A 22083-nucleotide genomic window follows, 5' to 3' on the forward strand; every position below is an offset into this window, starting at 1 on the left:
ACTGGCCGGTCCATGAGGACCTCACATAGACTGATTGAGTCCGTAGTGTTACCAGAAGTTTGTTTTAACGACCAAACTGAAAAACCCTATCAAAAACCAGGACCTATGTTATAAAATAACTCCGTCCTCTTGGCAAATACTAGAAGCTTCCTAGGACTTAAGCCACTTGCTGCTTCTAGATCTGACAGCTGTATCACTCCTAATAGCTGGAGTCTTAGCCTGGCAAGTGCAGGGCACGAGCACAGAACGTGCTCGATCGTTTCCTCCTCCAACCCGCACTTCCTACACCTGCTATCACTGACCAAGCCTAATTTAAAGGCATGTGACGCCAGAAGGCAGTGTCCAGTCAGAATACCCGTCATGAGTCTACAGTCCTCTCTTTTTAATGATAGAAGCAACTGTGTTAGTCTAAGGTTGTAAGACCTACACATAATCTTCGACACTTTACAGCCCCGCGCTTGAACCCACGCCTTTTCTGCTTGGTCGATCATGTGCACCTCTCGCCTTCGCTTAATCTCGCCCAATCTAATTGGGACGTCTACGGAGCAAGCTTCAAGGGATGCGCCCTTTTTAGCTAATTCGTCCGCTTTTTCATTCCCATCTATTCCCATATGCCCTGGGACCCAATATAGATGTATGCTTCTCCCTGTCCCGATTCTCTCCAGAGACTGCTTACACTCTAACACGCATTTAGATGCTGTGCTATGCGAGATTATTGCCTTAATTGCTGCTTGACTGTCAATATAAAAATTAACACGGTTGCAGCTTAAGCTATTCTCTTCCAGGGTTTCTACTGCTTTGGTTACGGCTAATATTTCCGCTTGGAAAACGCTACAGTAATCCGGCAGCCTGTAGGATCTGCTTAATTCCGGATCAGCGCAGTATACCGCAGACCCTACTCCTTCCACTATTTTGGAACCATCGGTGTACACATGTATCGCCTCGTCCGCCATTTGCGCACCCTTGCGCCAACCGTCCACCTCTATTGTAGCCTTAAGATCTCCCTCAAAGTGCAGGTAGGGAATCATGTAGTCTGTTCGTCTTGTGACTGAGGACGCTATACTACTATGGCCATATGGTCGGCGCTCAAGCTGCCCCGAAGCATCGAGCCTGGTTGCCGTCGTTAACGCTTTGTTCTTTGCTACCAGGTCTACAGGTGGAATGTGCAGAATGGCATACAGTGCAGCCGTCGGGGTTGTTTTCAGGGCTCCCGTAATGCAAAGCATCGATAGTCTGCATACCCCCTCAAATTTTTTGAGGTATGTTGTTTTTTGTGTGGCTTTCCACCAAACAAGAACTCCATAGTATAGAATAGGGCTTACAATCGCTGTAAAAACCCAATGAGAAAGAGAGGGCGATAGGCCCCACGTACACCCCAGCATTCTTTTACATGCATAGAGTCCCGTTGAGGCCTTCTTGACCCTCTCCTCCACGTTGAGCTTCCATGACAGCTTACTGTCTAGGATGATTCCTAGATATTTTGTGCAAGGTTTCTCCTGTAAGGTCACCGCTCCTAACTTAGGCCTGGTCCAATTTGGGACCTTGTACCTCTTTGTAAACAAGACCATATCCGTCTTCTCCGCATTGACTTTCAGCCCGACATTAGATGCCCAGGTATGAATATCCCGAAGCGCCCGATCCATCAAAGAACTAATCGTTGGAAGGCATTTTCCACTTATGACAATTGCAACGTCATCTGCGTAAGCCGTAAGTTTTACGGGTCCCTCATCGAATTGCCTGAGCAGTTGGTTGATGACCAGTGTCCACAGCAGAGGTGATAGCACCCCTCCCTGCGGCGTGCCCCTGTCCACTGATTTCGTGGCCACGTACAATCCCCATTGTGATATAATCTTTCTGCAATTTAACATGCAGCCGATCCATCTGATTAAGGCAGGATGTACTTTAATGTAATTAAGACCATCCATAATCGCCCATTTTGCAACATTATTGAAAGCCCCGGCAATGTCCAAGAAGACTCCTAGAGCATACTCCTTACATTCCAGGGATTTCTCTATGCTTATTACCACCCTATGCAATGCGGTGTCTACCGACTTGCCTTTGGTGTACGCATGCTGTGTTGTGGAGAGCAGCTTTTCATCCACGTTGGACTTTATGTACATATCTATCAGCCTCTCAAAGGTTTTGAGCAGAAATGATGTTAAGCTAATGGGTCTATAGTCTTTGGGATACACGTGACCGATCTTCCCCGCCTTTGGTAGAAAAGCTACACGAGCAGTTCTCCAAGAGTGCGGTACATGATTCAGTCTTATGCACCCATCGAATATTATTTTAAGCCATTCCACGACCGCCCTACTTGAGACTTGTAGCATGGCCGGGAATATACCATCTGGGCCCGGCGATTTAAACTTAGAAAACGTCTTCACTGCCCACTCGATCTTGATATCGGTCACCAAGCCCGGCACCACTAGCTCCGTGATCGAAGTGTGGGTGATGTCTGCTGGTTCTTCTAAACCGTCTCCCGATGGGAAATGTGTATCGAGAAGCACCTCAAGGGATTCCTCACTATCACGTGACCATTCCCCGTTCTCTTTCTTTATTAGTCCCTGGACTATGTTTCCCTTTGCTAGGACTTTTTTTCAACCGTGCTGTTTCACTGGAGCACTCTATGTCCGTACAGAAACTTTTCCATGAGTTTCTCTTCGCCCTGGTAATTTCACGCTTGTAGATCCTCAGTAGATCCCTGTACTCGTCCCGACACGCTTCGCTTTCCGCGGTCTTTGCGAGTTTAAACATTTCTTTTACCTGTCTTCTTAGAAGAATCAGCTCATTGCTCCACCATGGCGGCTTTGCTTTTCCTCTGAATCTTCTTAGAGGGCAAGCTTTGTTATACGCAGTCATAAGCGTCCTTGTTAGGAATTCATTCGACTCCTCCAGTTCCTCTACATTAGCAACCTCTTTGGGTTGTCCCAGTTTCGTTTCTACATGTTTCTGGAATTTAGTCCAATTCGTTGCCCTAGGGTTTCTAAAGGTTCCTCCCTTCTCTACCCTCTTTAGTGGGATGCTGAAGCTTATATACGCATGGTCGGAGAAGGATGGTCTATCGAGAACCATCCAATCATACCTTGATATATCACGCTCGGAGCTCAATGTAATATCCAGAACATTGCTGGATGTTGGACCAATGTATGGAACATTTCCCCTGTTGGCTATCTGCAAATTGGTTTGCAGGATGTAACAAAATAGAGATTCGCCTCTCTCGTTCGTATCTGCTCCTCCCCACGCATTGTGGTGCGTATTTGCATCTGCGCCTATGACCAACCGCCCTTTGCGCCCTTCCTCCTGTACTAGCCTTTTGCACTCCATCGGTGGAACCTCCGCAGCATGGGCTATGTAGCAGGACGCCAGGATAAATGCCTGCTTATTATTTTGCTCAACGGCCACCGCTACGAGATCCTCGGTGGTGTAATTAGGCAGCATATATGAATGCAGCTGTTTCCTTACCATTACTACAGCTCGCACCCGTCCTTCCGTTTGTGCGTAGTAAACGCCAAACCCGCGCGCGCTAAGTCCAGAAACCTTTCCTCCCGATGAGAGCCACGGCTCCTGGATCAGCGCCACGTCAAACGAACCCTCCTCAAGGGTTAGGAGGAGTTCGCTCGACGCCACTTTACTGTGTTGGAGGTTTATCTGTAGGACTCGCAGCACCATTGGGCTATTTGTCCCCCTCCAGCACCTTCGTCTTGACGTCGTCGTCCTCCTCTTGCCCTTTTGGTTTAGAGTATTCGAGGCCCCCTTCAGCCCCTCGTGAATGTTGTGCCGTGTGTTCCTCTGTGCGAGTCACAGCACCATTTAGCGGTTGGTCCTCTTCTAGCACGTTCGTGGTGACGTCGGGGACCTCCACCTGTCTTTTTTCCCTTAGGCTTCTGAGGTCCTTTTCGACTTCGCCCACTTCCAGCGTGTTAGGATTTTTATCCTCGGGACTTCTTTTCCTGAGTCGCATGTAAATTTTGCCAGTGCCAAAGGACATTTTGCCAAGCTGCGTGTACAAAATATCCTCCGCCTGCTTGTTTATTTGGAAGATGTAGAACTGGCCATCCTCGGTAGGCCGAGATACAGTAAGTACCTTCCAATCCTGTGTCGGTATGTTCGGATTCTGTTTCTGCAGAAGTCGCAGTGTATCCTCCGACTTCATCACGCATGGTATCCATACCTTAACTTTTGGTACCGTGGGGATTTGCGCTTTATCCACCACCTCAAACCGCGCGTTCGTGCCTTGCCTTTGGAGGTTTGGAACGACTTCCTCCAGCCACCGCAAGCTCGCGATGTTGTCGCACGCTATCATCTTCACACCATTATACCATCCCCCCGAATCAAAGGTTGGAAGGGGCTTACTTGGTTGTTCCCGCATCATCTTAAGCATTAAGCTAATAAGCTCCCTTTCCACAGATCTCCACCTTTCAGTAGTCATTTGTCCGAACGGACTGCTACGATCAACCAGCGCCACAGTCAGTGACTGCTTTGCCACATCACTCATCTTCTCGGGAAAAGCAGGAGTCTTAGTGTTATCTCCCTTTGGAACCTCCGAGAAAACCGGAGTCTTACCGTTATCTCCCTTTGGCTTATCTCCTACTTCCGTAGTTGGAACTTCCCTCTGACTGGCAGCTTTCGAGGTAGTTGCTACCTCGCTATTGGAACCCATCTGTCTTACAGCTTTGGGCCTACTTGTCTTGTCTATGCGACTGCCCTGCCTCGCGGCTCTAGGACTGGGTCCTTTCTGCCTCTTGAAAGCAGGCTTGTCGCCTTCTGCCGAACGTTGCCTCTTCATTCTGCCATTCGACGCTTCTTCCTCCTCGTACCGGTTGCAGAACCGAGGGTTTCTCGCAGCAAACCTTTTGAACTGCCTTCGACCTACTTCTACCGCTTCATGGGCCCATTCCAAGCGCTCGATCTCCACTTCTGTTGGGTCGACCACTGCTCCCAAGCGTTGTACAATTCTTAGTGCTGCACGGTGCTGCGAGAGAGCTCTTTTACTTCCTCTGCTCCGTACCCTTCTCCACTCTTCTACTCCGTTTTCATTTGTGTGCTTCTCCAACACGGAGTTCATTGAATCAAAACTACTCTCGCTCCCCGAGTCCGACGCATCGCTTAATTCGTATTTGTCGTCCTTGGACTGCGACTCAGTCCTCCTCTTTACATCCTCCTTATTACATTCAGGTAATGAGTTGTTCATCTTGGTCGTACGACCACCTGCCCGACAAGGCGGGCTCAGCGGTCCAGTATTATATACGGGGAAAGAACCGTCCGCCACAGCAGCGCCCCTTACTGCGGTAAGGCCATAAATACTTCCCGAGATGGCCCGGTATCGGGAAGGCTCCGTTCGAATACAGCCGAATTTATCCCCTGGCTGCAAATCGTCCAATAGGCACGGTCCGCATAACACCCTGGATTAGGGGGTTGGCAGTTCTTGGTCACCGACATCCCGCCGCCCTCCTTTGAGGCGAAACGGCGTAGATGTCAGTCCTAAACAGCTCCGCCTCATATTCGGGCGCTATGGAGTTCGGCTAAGCCCTCACACCAACGACAACGGTTCTATGAAAATTTTAAATAAAGGTTACAAAGTTATCTGTAATTATAAAATCATACAGGGGTAAAAGTGAAACATATAAACGTGATAGCACCATGATTTATTAGAAGACGAGGCGTTGTTATCAGTTAACAGCGCCATGGGACGACATTGCGATGTAGTTTGGCGCTAATACCACAAATGGCGCTAATGTTATTGCGCTAGCATCACAAAAAAATTTTTATCACCCGAGCTTTATGAGAGAAGCCGACTCTTGCTGAAGTATCAGAAGATGCTATCTAATAGGTTAATGCCTAAATGTAAATTGTGAAGAGAAGAGCGTGAAATAGATCCATACCCAAATTCACACATACCAAAAACTCAGAATCGACATGTATCGAAACTTTCTCATCGAAATCTTAACTAAAATGTATGTACGTATGTATGTACATAAGTTGTTGGCATTTTTGAAGAGTCAAAAAATTTTTATATTTTTAAAACTTATTTACTTATTTTATAACATGTAGGAACAACTTTTGTAAAAAAAATTTGCAAAAATGAATACGAATTTTGAGACCAGAGCTTGTTTTTCTAAGCGGGGTCGCCCCTCGGCAGTGACTTTGCAAGTACTCCGAGTGTATTTGCAATGCAAATTCACCTGCCTTGCAGATGTCATTCGGAGTCGGCGTAAAACATATAGGACCCGTTCCGTCAATTTGTAGGAAAAATTAAAAGGAGCACGACGCAAATTCGAAGAGAAGCTCGGCCTAAAAATTTGGGTACACCAAAAGATTTTTACACCGAAAAATGACCCCACAATTCTCCAAAAGCGGTGGTTTGATCCTTAACATTTTTGCACAGAACACCTTCCTGTATTGGCGGTCTTGGCGCGTTTTTTGAATAATGGCGCTGGGTGGGTCTAGCACGGGTTTGGAATCAAATCAAATACCTTTCTTCACCATTTTTTCTCTGTGTACAACAGAATAATCAAAATTACAACAACCACATGACAATTTTCAAAGTCATGACTAGCGTTGCCAAATGTCCCGTATTGGCCGGGACATCCCGTATTTTTCACAAATTTTGAAGTGTCCCGCCGGGAAATGCCCGGATTTTTCACAATATCAACATTAATAAATTATAATCTGATACGAAACGTGGCCATATTTGCGGCTTCGATTGTATTCCGCTCATTAGCATATTGCTTGCAACTCTGTAAAGAAAAAAATTCATCCCTACTGTCGTTCTGAATATTGCCAATGTTTGACATTTCGCACACCCAAATATACATTTGGCATTGGGATGTGTTATGTTTTAAAATAACGTTTGAAAAATGAATCAATAAAATATTGAATTCGCATTAAACACAGTAAACGTGTTAATTGTTAGCCTGTTTCATAAAAATATTTGTTATAAATAAATGACTTAGTTATCAAAAGTGGTATCAAAAAACGAGTCTCGATCTCCGTGTTTAGAATCCGAAAGCGAAAATTTAAATTTTTTATTTCTATCAAAAGATATAAGCAAAAAATCGGCTAAAATTTTCATGTGGTTGTTTTTTATTTGTATATTTCGGACCCTCGGGGTCATTTTACGGTTTTTTGCAAATAACTTTCGACAGAAATAAAATTGTTTTTTCGAGACGCATCTTTTAATACTACGTTTGATAATTTTTTATTAAAATTAGGTGGTGCACCGTCTTGTGAAACGTTACCAAAAGTTTAATTCCATCTAAAAATTATTTCGCCGAATGAGCAACTCATACCTTTTATAGGTGTTTTTTATTTTTCAAATGTCCCGGGAAATTTTTAAAAATCCCGGGAATTGGGCTCGCGTCGTTTTGCAAACCCCCCCCCCCAACCCCCCCCCCCCCCCCCCCCCCCCCCCAATATTTTTGGACTCATATTAGCATTTGACCATTTTTCTGGACTTGACAAAATTTAGGAAATTCTAAATAAAAAAAAAAAAAGAAATTTTAGTAAATTTTAGAATTTTTTGTAAAACCTTTTTGAGATTGGGTTGCATAGTTTCAGTTACAAATTTCAGGGAAATTTTTTTTTCTTTTTTATTCTCGCTAAAAGTCAAACACGGCTAGACCGATTCCGATATTTATAAAAAAAAAATGGAAAAAGGGCGGGGCCGCAATATAAATTAAATCTTGCCAAAAATCCAAGTTTGGCTGTAACTAGTGATATTTGAGTATTTTGACTATATATGTTAAGAGAAAAAGAGGAAATGGTAATGGGAACGTGAATGGGAGTGAGAGTGGTGGAATGACAAGAATAAGACGAAAAAATGAAGATTAGATAGAAGAGAATGGTATAAAGAATGAAGAGGGGGAAGCGAGGCTCAAGCAAACCTCAGGCAGGACAAAGTCTTCTAGGTATTTTAGTAGAAAAAAAGAGTTGAAGAAATTTGATTAAAAAAATTTTCGATTGTCGTAGTTGGGGCATAATTTCGTGTATAACATATAATAAATAATATAAAATAAATCGGCCTATATGGACACTTTTTGTTTGATGAAAAACATCATCAATATACATACATACATTTCACTGGGGCTATGTATTCGGTAGCTATAACATACAAGTGTCCTCTGGGTGGCAATGTAATAAGCCACCCCACCTCACATCACATGATTTTGAAGAGAGCCTTGAGCAATAAATGAATGTTTCACTAGAAAGACTTCAATTATGTATGTACATAAATGTTTGAAAATAAAAAGATGCATTGTAAGCAATAAAAGTGCTGAGTCTTTTTGTTTTCACTAAAACGCTAAACATAATTGGTAGGCATAAAATTATTATAAAAACGGCACAGATGTCATTAAAATCATTGCACCAGCCGAGAGTTGTTGCTGTTGCCAATTGGGCTCATAAAAAACACGTATCTTCTAGATGCGGGTGCTGTGTCTCAAATGCTCCGGATCTAAACATGTAAACACTGCAATAACCTAGACATACTCTTCGCCCCGCTATTTAATATTTGCCGACACTATTTTTATAGCCACATTCATATCTTAGTATTTGCAAGTGTAGTCAGTCGTCTTCGGATGTTTTTTTTTATTTTTTTTTTTTTAATTTGAAATGATCACAAAACAACAATTATTGCGCAAAGAATTTATAGTTTTTGCAATATTTTTTTTTTTGTTCAACAATAATAAACATTTACGTACTCTAACCAACTAAGTATAATAATAACAATTAGAATGTGGCATTTTGTGCAAATAAATGAGTTTTATTGTTATTGTTGTTGTTGCTGTAGCTGATGCTCATTCATTCATTAAAGCAATGTAATTGTAATAAAAAATGCAGCAATGCGCCACGATTAGCTATTAAGAGTGGTAGTTGTGGGGAGGCGGGTGAGGGTAAATGTTATTTTTCTGTCTGTTAGTCTTTTCTTTCAATGGATGTGACATTAAATACTGCTTGTGTATGTTGTTGTATTTATATGTATTGTTGTTAAATGTCAGAATTAATTCTCTTGTCATAATTGCTGAGAGTTACTGTGATTTTTCTGCGTATTTCATTCTTCTCAGTGTGGAGCAGGGAACATAATTCTTCAAAATAAAGTAAGTAACGTAGGAACCAACCGAATGGTGAATGTTACTCAGTATAACCTGATTGAATTTTTGAGATGTAGAGTAGCTTGTATTAAGAACGATTTTTAAACAACTAGGACTACACCGAAAGAAATTACGTTAGTGAAATCAACAAATCGGGCTCGTTGAATTAACAGACATTCAGTAAAATTGATCGATCATGGTTAATTTAACCGAGTGTTTTGTGAAGGAAACACATTTGTTCAGTAATTTAAACAGAAAAGTAACTCTTGGTCTCAAGTTAACAATATTCTGTAAGGATTACAGATTCTCTATCAATCTATCCGATTTTGCTGTGAAAAGAACTGATTTCATTGGTTATTACAAAGGCAAATAACCATCAATATTATGCAAATGCTAATTTTAAATAGAAACTTACGCTCTTGGCGCTCAGTACTTTATTCTTATGACTATGATCCCCCATAAATCTCTGTCATATCAACAACCACCGCTGTTATTTTAATATTGAAGAAAATGTGTTATTTTACAGTTTTTATTGATAATCTAGGGGTGGCAGTAATTGTTGTTAAGTTAACAGAGCTGTGGCTTACGTACGATGAAATTTTTGTTTTTTGTTGATTTGACTGTTGAAACGACAAATTCAGAATCAACAATTGGTTGATTTAACAAATATTTAGGATATATTAAATTAGACAGAAATTCCGGTTGAATTGACCAGTAATTCGGTTTATTTCGTTCGTATCCTCAGGTGCCATGTAACATGAAAATTGCTCAGCAAAAATTTTTCAAAACTATTGTTATATACAATCAAAAATGTTTGTATTGCAACTTTGAAACATAAAATATTGTATTTGGATCGTAGCGGAACTATACAAGGTGGCAGCATGGGACAGCTGAAAATAAACTTTTTTTTATTTGAGTTGATACATCAACTTCCGGCGCAGTACGATTTTGACATTTGTCCATCGAATTTACAAAAACAAAGTACATTGTTATTTATGTTTGTAGGTATGTCACCATGCTGCCACCTTGTATCGTTACGCCATGATTTGGACTCTGATCTGGCGACATTAAGATAAAGATTTTTGAGTTTTCTCATCCCTCTCTGGCTTTTGATTGCTGTGTTTTTTTACATGTATATACATGTGCACTGAAACTTTATATGGTCAGCTAAGGGCATAACTTTATCTAAACTTATCAAATTGTTACGCAAAAAATTAGTACATACTGCTAAATAACAGTACGCATTATATTCAGTTGCACCTGAAATGTGTCCTTCCATTTTATTTCTACACTATTCTCCACTTCTATGACCAAAAAGTGTGTGTGTCCACGATGCATCGCAACCGATTCAGCTTTAGGTTATACACTATGAACAACAGAGGTACGTGTCTCTGGTATTAAGCACAACCCGTTTTGTAGTTACTGCCGCGAGTCTTCAATAATTGCCACTAGATGGATCTCCTTAACAATACCTAAGTGAAGATAAGCATTTTTTTACCCGCTAATGTTGATATATATATATATACATGTAAAAAACACGGCTATTTTGTGTAGCAAAAAAATCCGTAATGATAAGACGGCATAGCTTTGCAAGTAAAAGATGTAAAAGAAGTATCCATATACTCATCCCAGCTGAATCAGCTGTATCAGCTGTTTTTGATAATGAGAGGAGTCAATTGTAAATGGGAGAGCTTCACTTCAATAGAGAACAGCTAAAAATAAATGAGTAAGCAACAATCAAACTAATCTTCATTTCGATCGACTAACAGATATCGCTCACACCTTTCCTTCTTCACTATTTACGGTCATTCATGGACTAAAGTATAAAAGTGCTCCACAAAATAACTTAAAATGTAAGGGCTTACTGTTACGGTCTGAGTGTATGAAAGTATAGAATTGGTAATAGTATTTCGCCTTGAACAAAGTTTTTTTTTAATTTCTATCTCTTCTCTTCTTCTTGCATATATTTTATTTAAATTATTTAGAAATTGTACTGGGAAAATTCCATTCATATGTTCCATCAGCGCGTCGGGCACTTCTTACTTCCTACACTTGTTGTAGGTATTTTATGCCATTTTTAGGTTTAAAGAAAAGGGGTGAGTGAAAAGCATCATATACATAAATTTGTATAAAGTAAACAAGACGCGGTACTACCTAATACAATACAATAATATAAGTTTTGTAATGTACATTACAAAAAAAAGATACATACGTGATCGGCAAAGTACATTTTTAGTTATGCCACAGAGGTCTGATAGGAAAGGATTTAGCGAAGTTAGGACTGATTTACATAGAATCATAGAAAAGTTGAGATATTCGTTTACATATGACGCGCTTATCTACCAAAGTCGATGGCTGAGTCCAAGAAATCATTGTGAATGTGCTGTTATTTAACTTTCTTCAAAAACCAAATTATATTCGTGTATAGAGTAAGGCACTCTTACCATTAGAGTGCATACATACATATATAAATTAGTAGACAAATAGTACTTCCATACAACAAGAAATGTATATAGGAAGTTGTAAGACACTATCTGTGTTAGAAAAGCTCAGTAAAGATCAGCAACGATCGATGCGATCAGTCAACAAGTCCATTGAATGAAGGGGAAATAGCGAACCATCAGTGCCATTTACTGCAGCATTTGCATATACAAAACGTCAATCAAATACTGAATGACGTTGAAACTCACGGAAAATAGTTTTCATTTTCTTTTTTTTATGTGATTTTATTTACATAGTACTTTTAAATAGTATTGTATATTAAGGTGTGTCCCTTATACCGCATTTCAATGAGAAAATGTTTGAACTACGAGCAGATATTCCATTTGCTTTCACTTACATGTAAACATGAGAACTTCATTTATGTGTGGCTAGCAGAAATCTGAATATCTACAATTGAAGTGATAAATCGACCGGTCTGGCTTCACATGGACGAAAGAACAAAGTACACGTCCATACTGCATATTTCCTTATTAGGCTGTAAGCTTTGCTAAAAGGGTTTCGAGATCTAGCAATCATCACGTTAGCTTCATAGCAAATAGTTTAGTCTTTAATTTTCTTAGGCAAATCTGCCAAAGGGGAAGCAAAGAGTTGTCTGCTTCGATAAAAATATATTTTATTGTATTTATTATGTAAATATATTTTATATATTTCAAGGGCCTTTTATGCTCGAGCCTTCGATGATCTCTTTTCCTACAAAATTATTATGCTCGTGAGGCCAGTAAAGATGATTATTGAGTTCGTTCAATAGTCGATTGTATCATATATGACTCTCGGTTATTGTAACTATTTGCGGCTTGCTCAATCCGCTTTTTCCACAAAGTGCAAAGGTTTCAGATGCTGGCTGATAGAAATAATGCCCGACAATTCTACCCAAAAATATGGCAGATAACGTAACGTTTCAATATCGAGCCACATTTATGCAGAAGAAAAATGGCGGCCTGTGGAGGGAACTTTATCATAATTGGGACGGAATATATGTCAACCACCCGACAATGGCGATATAAGAATGCAATATCCCGGCCATCAAATAACACGCCGAAAAACGGGCTACGGGAAGAGCTGTTTAATCAAGGGGAGAATCACTCGTGTCAAAAAGAAATATTTTGGAGTGAGTAGGCAATAAAATAGTTAAGTCCTCACTTTAGGAACAAAAATCACGCTAGGACTCAAAGAGGGTTTTCGGGAGCATATGAAGGAAGTTGAATGATGAGTGATGCGCTGATATAAACATAGCCAACAAACAAAAGGCTTCGCTGGCCATGTCGTATTTTTCGAATATATGAAGCTACTCCGGCGAAGAGAGATCTCGACTTAGGAAAAACTACTATTTCGAATCGCCTAGCTTTTTTTCTTAAAATCGCTTACTTTATTTCTTCAAGGACGCTGTGATAATTATGAAAAAAATTCATAGAGTTTTAAAAAAATATTTAAATTAAAATACAACATATGAAAAATAAAATAATAGAAGACGCGATAACCTCCGAAGGGATTATAGGCCAAGCTTTTCTTCAAATTTGCGACGTGCTTTAAATATTTCCTACAAATTGGCGGGACCAATGTTTTGCGCCGACTCCGAACGGTATCTGAACGGCTGATGAATTTACACTGAGAAGCTTTTCACGGCAGAACACACACCCTGAATGTTTGCCACATCGCTGCCAAGGGGCGACCCCGCTTAGACAAACTTTTTTTAATTGAAAAACTTTTTTCTAAATTTTTGATGTGGCTTTGCTCGGGGTTGGGAAGCACGCTACCATTACTCACGGTGGCCGCAACAACTTATAGAAATATGTAAAAAATAAGTACCACTGAAGACGCGTTTGGCAACTACAACAATAATTATTTAAGTTATGTTGTTATGCTGATATTGGTTATTATCATTTTGTAGATTTCATTGCGCGGCAACAGCAACATCAACAGTGGCATTCACTGTTTGAAAGCGTTGAGCCGCGAACCCCTAAATACGAGTACAATTTTATGTGGATGCTGCAAGTGGAATTGTTTCCGCAGTATTTACTAAAAATGTGTATATAAATATGCAGTAGTAGAATATTTATTAGTGCGCTTATATACACATAGTAAATTTACCCACATTGCATTCATAATAACAAACTACAAGCTAAACTGCGCTTTGATTCTGGATCGCGGCACTGGTGGCGTACGGTGGCGGCAGACGCGTATTCATATAAGAATTATTATTATTATTTTTATTTAAAGAGAAGAAGACGCGCGCCTTGCTTTTTTGAATTTTTCGTACAGTTATAAATACAAAAGTATACAATTTTAATGTGCGTGCTGTTGCGCATGAGGGCGCGCCTATGTGTATGCGTATGCGCTTCAGTGTAGGAGTGCGCGCCTAAAATGTGTAAGTGCGCGCGTCGGTGTATCACATCGCGTTCTGATATTTCATTACTGTGTACATGCGCGCTAGCCGTAAGAATGTTTAATTTTTCACTTATTTTTATTAAATTAAATTTAATTTCATACCATTTCATATCAAAGCACTGATGTAGATAACGAAATGTCATAATGAACCATCCGCTTTGCGCGCTCGCTCGCCCTTATTTACTGCCCTGAGGCCAAACATTATTTAACGCACTTAAATAAACAACCCCAACAACCCGAGAATTCGTAAATACATATGTATATGTACTATATACAAGTTTACAAATGTTTAATAATAATGCTTGATTTTTTGCCTAAAATCGCCCCTACTATGTACTCAAAAACAATAATTTATTTTCACTTTGCTCTACAATTGAATTGGTACAATGACAGCGGCAGCGGCCATCGTCATCATCACATCACATAATTGGCAGCCATGATGTCGTATATAGAGCGGCCTGAATGTTGGCCTGCGCTTGTTTAGTTGTCTGATGACCGGCCGGTTGACTGACTATTTTCAACTTTGCTTGACAGCCAAGCGACCAAGTGATAAAGTGATTGTGGAAATGCCATTATAAGTGTCTACATACAAATATATATGGGGTATTCCATCCCATTTCGACCAATTTTGAACCCGACCCCTTTAGAATTGGCTGAAAGTTTTTCTTCTTTTTCTAGCTTATGAAAGACGTTTTTCAGAATTTTTTCATCCAACAAAGTTATGAATTTAAAAAAAAAACACCGTTTTTGTTTTCAAAATGCTATAACTTTTTCAAAAATTGACCGTTTGGGATCTTTTTTTTAATTTGTTTTTAAATGTACTTTTCGGAAAAAATACAAAAAAATTTTTAAAGTTTTTTTGTTTGTAATTTTTCAGTTTTTCGAGATTTTTCGAATTTTGCCATTTTTATTTTTATTTTTTTCTCATAAAAAACATCAATCAATTCTGCAATCATCCCCACTAATCCCGGAGTGGGCCGATTATTATTTTATTTTTTTTTTATTTAATTGCAAAAAAAACTTTAAAAATTTTTTTGTATTTTTTCCCAAAAGTACATTTAAAAACAAATTTAAAAAAAAAAAAGATCCCAAACGGTCAATTTTTGAAAAAGTTATAGCATTTTGAAAAAAACACCGTTTTTTTTTTAAATTCATAACTTATTTTGAGTTGGACACCGTTTTTGTTTTCAAAATGCGATAACTTTTTCAAAAATTTACCGTTTGGGATCTTTTTTTTTTTAATTTGTTTTTAGATGTACTTTTCGGAAAAAATACAAAAAAATTTTTCAAGTTTTTTTCTTCAATTAAATAAAAAAAAAAAAAAAAATCGGCCCACTCCGGGATTAGTGGGGATGATTGCAGAATTGATTGGTTTTTTATGAGAAACAAAAAAAAAAAAAAATATGGCGAAATTCGAAAAATCTCGAAAAACTGAAAAATTACAAAAAAAAAACTTTAAAACTTTTTTTGTATTTTTTCCGAAAAGTACATTTAAAAACAAATTTAAAAAAAAAAGATCCCAAACGGTCAATTTTTGAAAAAGTTACAGCATTTTGAAAACAAAAACGGTGTTTTTTTTAAAAATTCATAACTTTTTTTGAGTTGGATGAAAAAATTTGAAAAAATTCTGAAAAACGTCTTTCGTAAGCTAGAAAAAGAAGAAAAACTTTCAGGCAATTCTAAAGGGGTCGGGTTCAAAATTGGTCGAAATGGGATGGAATACCCCGTATAAAGGTAGCTATAGCATACGTATCTATTTATTAATATGAGCCCGCGCATATTTATGTATATACAGCGCAGAAACCCTGCAAAAATGAGAGAAATGCGGAAAATAGCCGCAGCGCTGTAATCTATAAATCTTTTAACAAGAATATAGGACAAAGTTATAGGACAAAGCAACACAATTTTTGAGGCGGAATGTTTCTAACTCAGTATGAAAGAGTTGTTTTTGATATGGCCGCCTGTAGTTTGAAATCTCACAAGGAGTAACTTTGACCCAACAACTCTCTCCTAAGGGCCCTTCTGTTTAGTTTTTTTTTTTAAGTCCGAATACAATAGCATAATGTATCCATTGTAGGTAAATTTTTCCCACAAAGTAAGACTAAGAATTATTCCGTCACGCCTTGTAAATTTTGCTTTTGAGACAACCAAGTATAGGCGTTGTGTCATCTTCAGTGTTATGTTAGTTTAATGTATATGGCTAGAGGATTAAATTGTTCTAAAATCAGCATTATCATTAATTTGTGACTTTTGCCGCTGCGTAGCAAGTTACGGCCTTTATCGCTGCTTCGCTTTAGCTGACGCCAATTGGGAGCAGTCAGCGACTGGGTGGAAAAATAATTGATCTCCTTTTTTACTCCCAATTGGCGTCACCTTCGGGTTTTTATTTGTTGCACATTCTTTATATCTGCGTAAAGCTCATTCATCTACTCATTAAATCTCATGCTACATCCGCCATTGGTATCAAGGAAAGGAACATAAATCTTTCTGTGAACTTGACTGCCATCCATCAGCACGGGTATATGAGGGAGTAGAGCCTTATTTGTGTTCGTTGGGAGAGGACTCTACGTTCCAGTTTCCTTCTCGGTGCAAAGAAGCATTTATTGGCAAAAGCTAATCTGCGCTGGATTTCTTGGCTGATATTGTTTTGGCTGTAAATGCTGGTTCCCAGTTAGACGAAGTTTTTCACAGTTTCAATTGCGAGAGGTGTTCTATCATTCGTGAAACGATGGTCTAAAGAAATTAGTGACCCTTATGTAACTAAAGCCCTTTTTACCACATTAGTTAGACCGATACTAGAATACGGATCAATAGTTTGGAATCCGCGATATCAAGTTCATGCAGATCGACTAGAGTCAATACAGATGCAATTTTTACTTTTTTCTTTAAGGAATTTTCATTGGTACTCTGGGTATAATCTTCCACCTTATACTAGTCGGTTAAAGCTCATCAATCTTCCAACTCCCTCAAGTCGTAGAGATATGCTAGGCGTATTATTCATGGCTAAACTACTGAATGGACTGATTTCTAGCCCCTTTCTTTTGAACGAAGTAAACTTCAATGTCCCATCACGAGCGTCAAGACATTATAAACCTCTTCTTTTGTGGCAGTGCAGAACTAATTTCGAATTAAATGAACCTTTTCGGTGTTTGTGTCATGATTTTAACTCTCATTCGAACTCGTTTGATATAACAGACTCACTTTTTACCATAAATAAAACTGTCCTATCCTATCTTAACTCACAACAAAAAAAAATCTTTATATAAAATGTTCACTTATTTAACAATGTAGTATATGTATTATTTCCTACTGTTATGTATAATACTCAGCTGATGATATTTATTCTGTAGCTGAGCAGTTTTAGATCTCAACGCTTAACAAACCTCCGCCTATCAACAACTCGGCAAAAACAAAATCATTTGTCTTTTATAACAGCTGGTATTTTGTCTTGTCATCGTTTACTGAAAAATCCGTTTTTTCGCCTCTATCTTGAGCTAACGCCACCTTTGTTAGGCCGATGATATTGAAATGATAAACATTCGCTAGCAGGTGCACGATCTTATAGAAAATTGTACCATCTGAAGCCTTATTTGGTTAAGAATGGCTCAACCCAATCCGAAACTCAAACTCAGACATAGCAGCATACTAGAAACTCCTTTTCGCGCTGTCAAAAGTTGATTTGAAGTCGACAAATCATGAGCCTTCTCCAGCTAAGTTGGTTGCTAAGGAATTAACCATGTCTGAAGCCGCATTGATAAGTCTTTCGCACGATTTCATTTGATATGAAAAAATTGCATTTAATCTCATTTTGATGATAAAAGTTTCATTTGAATCGAAAATCATCTAATTTATTTGAAAAAAGCTTCATTGGACTTGAAAAAAGTTTAATTTGAACTGAAAATGCCTTCCTGTTTTAACAACTCGGTGGGAAGTCTCTCGTGTTCCGGTGCCGAACACATCACATACGACAAACAAAACTTCCAAATTTCATGGCGTTATAGCACTAAAACCTTTGATGGAATGAAATAAGCCTTATATAAACTGTTAATTTATTTTTTTTTTTGGCAAACACACCAAGTACATGAGTATAGACTTCTATATTTTTGCAAATTGTTCGCCGCTTCAGTTTCCGAAACAGTTTTAAATAATAGCGCAAATAAATTATTTTATTCATACAAAATATGGATATAGTAAAACAAAAACAACTCATACACACAATCACATTGGCAGGCAAATTTTCATGCGTACTGGAGACGAGAACTAAACTATAAACGCTTTTTATAATAAAAATTTGCTTTTAATGCTTTGTATCCAGTAACAGGGCGGCCTTTGTATTCATAGTGCTAATATTTATATACACAGTTGCGCTTAAGACGCAGGGTATTATTTATTAGGTAGTTTGTTACGGCATTAAGGAATCGCAACAAACAGTGGTGTATCTCCCTATATCGACAACATGTTTGAAAACGCCCAATTGTTATCTCAGAATTTGTTTCAAAAATGTATTGTATTTATTCTGAAAGAGGACGCTTGAAAGCAAATTCTGAGGTGGATAAGTAACGCTTCAAACGCATGCTGAAATAGGCCGTCATTCAATAAAATTCAGAGATATACGGTTCTCTCTCACTCAAAAACAATATATTACAACGTGCTATTGATGTTGTTTAAATATCATTGGTCCTAATGCTAGATGAAAAAAGTGGGTCCTGCAGTGAACGAGCTCTTTACGAAGTATTTTCTCCTTCACCTTGGCAACCACGTCACTGCTGACGATATAAGTTTGAAAAGAACTTCGTCTCTCGAGAACCAACGTTAACTTCGAAACAAAAGTTAGTCTAGAATCCAATGGAGAAACGCTCCTGTCAACACTGTTAACTAACTACTCCCGATGAACAAAAATCACATTAGTTTGTCATCACACCAATCCTGATTTCTGGTTCGTCATCACGAGCAGTCTAAAGAGATGCTTATATGGAAATTGAAGTATTCGAGAGAAAATCTCGTGTATCGTATTAACTTTATAATGTATCGTATTAACTATATAATGCATGCAGAATTCGTACTGATTTTTAACAATTTCTTCCAAAGGGAGTTTCAGATTTGCTTCCATACAAAGTGCGCATTATTATTAAGAAAATGTGAAACACCTTTCGAAAAAAATTGTAAAAATCAGAGCGAATATTGAGTTGAGAGACTAATAACTTATAATTTGACAGACTAAAATTGAATGGGCTACAGAATTGCATACTCAAAAAAGTTATTAAACTCTGATTAAAAAGATCGACATTTTCTTAAAAATTTCTCGATATTTCGAAAACGCTTTTGATATGGGTCTGCATAGTTTCAGTTACAGAAGTTCATACCAGAGTTGGGCCAAATTTATTCCAATAACGAATTAAAGATATATTATTTTTTTGTCGGTTATTTACAAGTAAAGTTGGCTTTTTAATTTAAAGAAATTTTATTTAAGTGACGAAAAAATTATTTTGTTCGTTATTTGAATAATAAATAAACAAGAATTTTTTCCTTCAAATTTATGTAAATGAGGAAGCTATGAGTTTTTGAAACCAATTTTCTATTGGAAAATTATTCAAAAATAATTTATTCATGAATAACTTTTTTTTAATAATTTCTTTAAGATAGATTTTCATTCGAAGAATTATCTAAATAAAAATGTATATGAATGATGGCTAACTCTGATTCATAGAAATTTTTTCTTAAATTATTGAAATAAAAAAACAAAGTTTAATTGACGAAATTTTGCTGTATATATTAATTTTAAGAAATGTATGATTATTCATAATTTTTTAACAAAACTTACCGTTTTTGGACTGTTATATGGTCAGGAACCCAACTTTTCTATACATCCTTCAGTTTTCCTTTGTAGTTTCTCGCGCTTAGTATTTGTGAACTGTACAATGCTGCTTAAATGTTAATCCTTTTATAGTGCATACAAAAGTACATATTTATGTATGCGTAAATATATTTTCGTTTTTCAACACAAAAACTTGATATGCAATTATTTTACAAAATTTTTCCATACTTTCATTTACAAACATATCCATGTATGTATGTATGCATATCTATAAATTTGTTTAAATTTTACTTTAAATCAAATTTCAGCCAATGAAGTCGTTTTTTCTTCTCAAAACACTAACACATAATATTAAATATAAAATTAATAGCGTAACGGTCAACAGAACACCTTTTAAAAACACTAAAAGAAAACTATTTTTATTATTACTTTTTTTTGTTTTCAAAATACTTTTATAGGTATTTTATGCATTTTCCGAAGAGCATTTCTTTTAAAACGAACTAAAAACGCGCTTTCGTGATATTTTGCAGTTTTTTAATTGTTATTATTATTTCTTCTGACGTAAGTTCTACTACATTAAATTATAAAGAAAGAAAAAACAAACGGTTTGCGCAAATTTTCTATTTTACAAATTTTTTTTTAGTTTCATATCTTTTTCCACCGACGCGTTAGAAACCTAGCGCGCTCAATTCGATTCGAATGCTTTTTTCGTCGAGTTTACGTTGAGACTGAATCGCTATGCACCGTGCAAGCGATGTTTAAAGTCAAACGAATAAAACAATCGCAATGCTTTAATGATCGTTTGCTGGTGACTTGATGTCGATGTTCGTAGCAGTGTTGCCATGTGATGCAAAAAAAAGAAGCTAGATTGGCAAAAAAAAAAAGGTTAGAAAAGGCTAAATTTAGAAAAAAGAAGCTAAAAAAGGCCAGAAATTTTTTGGTTAATTCATTAAATTTTTTTATATTTTAGTTTACACATTTGTAAATAAAAACTTATAAACATAACTTAAGCATAACTTCCTGTTTCAAAACATATCAGGCACATTTTCTTTGACTAGCACATGGAATTACTTTAAATGATTGCATATGTGTATATACATAAAAAAAATATTACAAACTATTTTTTTATATAAAATATTCCCCGTCTGAAGAATCAGAAGAGCTTAAGTCTGGGTTAAAGTTTGGCTATTTACCATAGATATGAGATCATCGGTAATTTCAAAGTCATTATAACATTTATATAATCGTTTTAACGAGCGTCTAATATTAAGCAGCGCATTAAGCATTTTAATTTTTAGTTTGTTCCTTAATCTAGTTTTCAGAATTTTCATGCCACTAAAAACTCTTTCAACCTCCGCGTTACTGAGTGGTAATCCTAAAAAACTAAATATGAATTCGACAAGTTCTAAAAAAGGAGGTTCGTTTAATGCATTTTTATGTAAATTTCATGGTGGAGTGTACATTTTTCCATTGTATAGTTATAAGTTTTCGCCACTGCAGCTCAATTAATGCTATTTGACTTGAAGAATAACTATCCTTCTCTTTTTCAAAGTAAGAAAATACATCTGGCTTTGAAATTTTCAACGAATTTTCAGCAGAAAAAGAATTAATCTTTTGTAGAGAACTCATATTATTAGGTATTAGGTGTTCACAGGAACTATTGAAATTATTTTATTTTAGAAATTTTTAAATGTATTTTTAAAAAGTAAAAAAGGCTAGAAAAAAGTCACGAAGCTAAACACAAAATTTCGAGGCTAAAGGCAAAAAAAAAAGGCTAAATCTAGCCTCGGAAAGGCTAACCTGGCAACACTGGTTCGTAGTGAGCCAACCAGCGTTCACACCTAGAAAGAGTCTTGAATATACAGTAGAACATGGCTAAGTTGAATTTAATAAAAATAAGATAAATTTTAAACACTTCCTTTATATAAATGGATCAAAAAGCAACGGATAGCATATCCTTAAACAGACATTATGTTGATAAGTTTTGATCTTGAAATTTAAACTGTAGCTATTGCTATTATAGACAGGTTATCCGAAACAAATCTGTAAAGATATACGGTTACATGTTCTTTACTACGAATTTTTCAATCTATCACCTATTAATTTTTCCTACAAATTGGCGGAACGGGACCTACATGTTTTATGCCGATTATCAACAGTATTTGAAAGGCAGATGTGTTTGCACTGAGAAGCTTTTCATGGCAGAAATACCCTCGGAGTGTTTGACCGCCCCGCTTAGAGAAACTTTTTTAATTGTAAAAATATTTTTCTAAATTTTCGATGTTGCTTTGC

The 22083-nt window shown here is 37.4% G+C and overlaps 1 protein-coding gene across 1 annotated transcript in view; it reads right to left on the minus strand.

The window, feature by feature from the left end:
* Positions 1-20545, minus strand: part of wgn (wengen) — a 149305-nt gene extending 128760 nt beyond the window's left edge. Inside the window, exons 1-2 of the mRNA XM_067784143.1 lie at positions 20221-20545; positions 19798-20129 (exon numbers count right to left, since the gene is read on the minus strand). The gene's annotated coding sequence lies outside the window, so the exon portion shown is untranslated. The remainder of the gene's footprint in view (positions 1-19797; positions 20130-20220) is intronic.
* Between the last annotated feature and the right edge of the window lie 1538 nt (positions 20546-22083).

Source organism: Eurosta solidaginis, chromosome 4 (genome assembly GCF_040869045.1).
Source record: "Eurosta solidaginis isolate ZX-2024a chromosome 4, ASM4086904v1, whole genome shotgun sequence".
In the NCBI taxonomy this organism is placed as follows: Eukaryota; Metazoa; Arthropoda; class Insecta; order Diptera; family Tephritidae; genus Eurosta; species Eurosta solidaginis.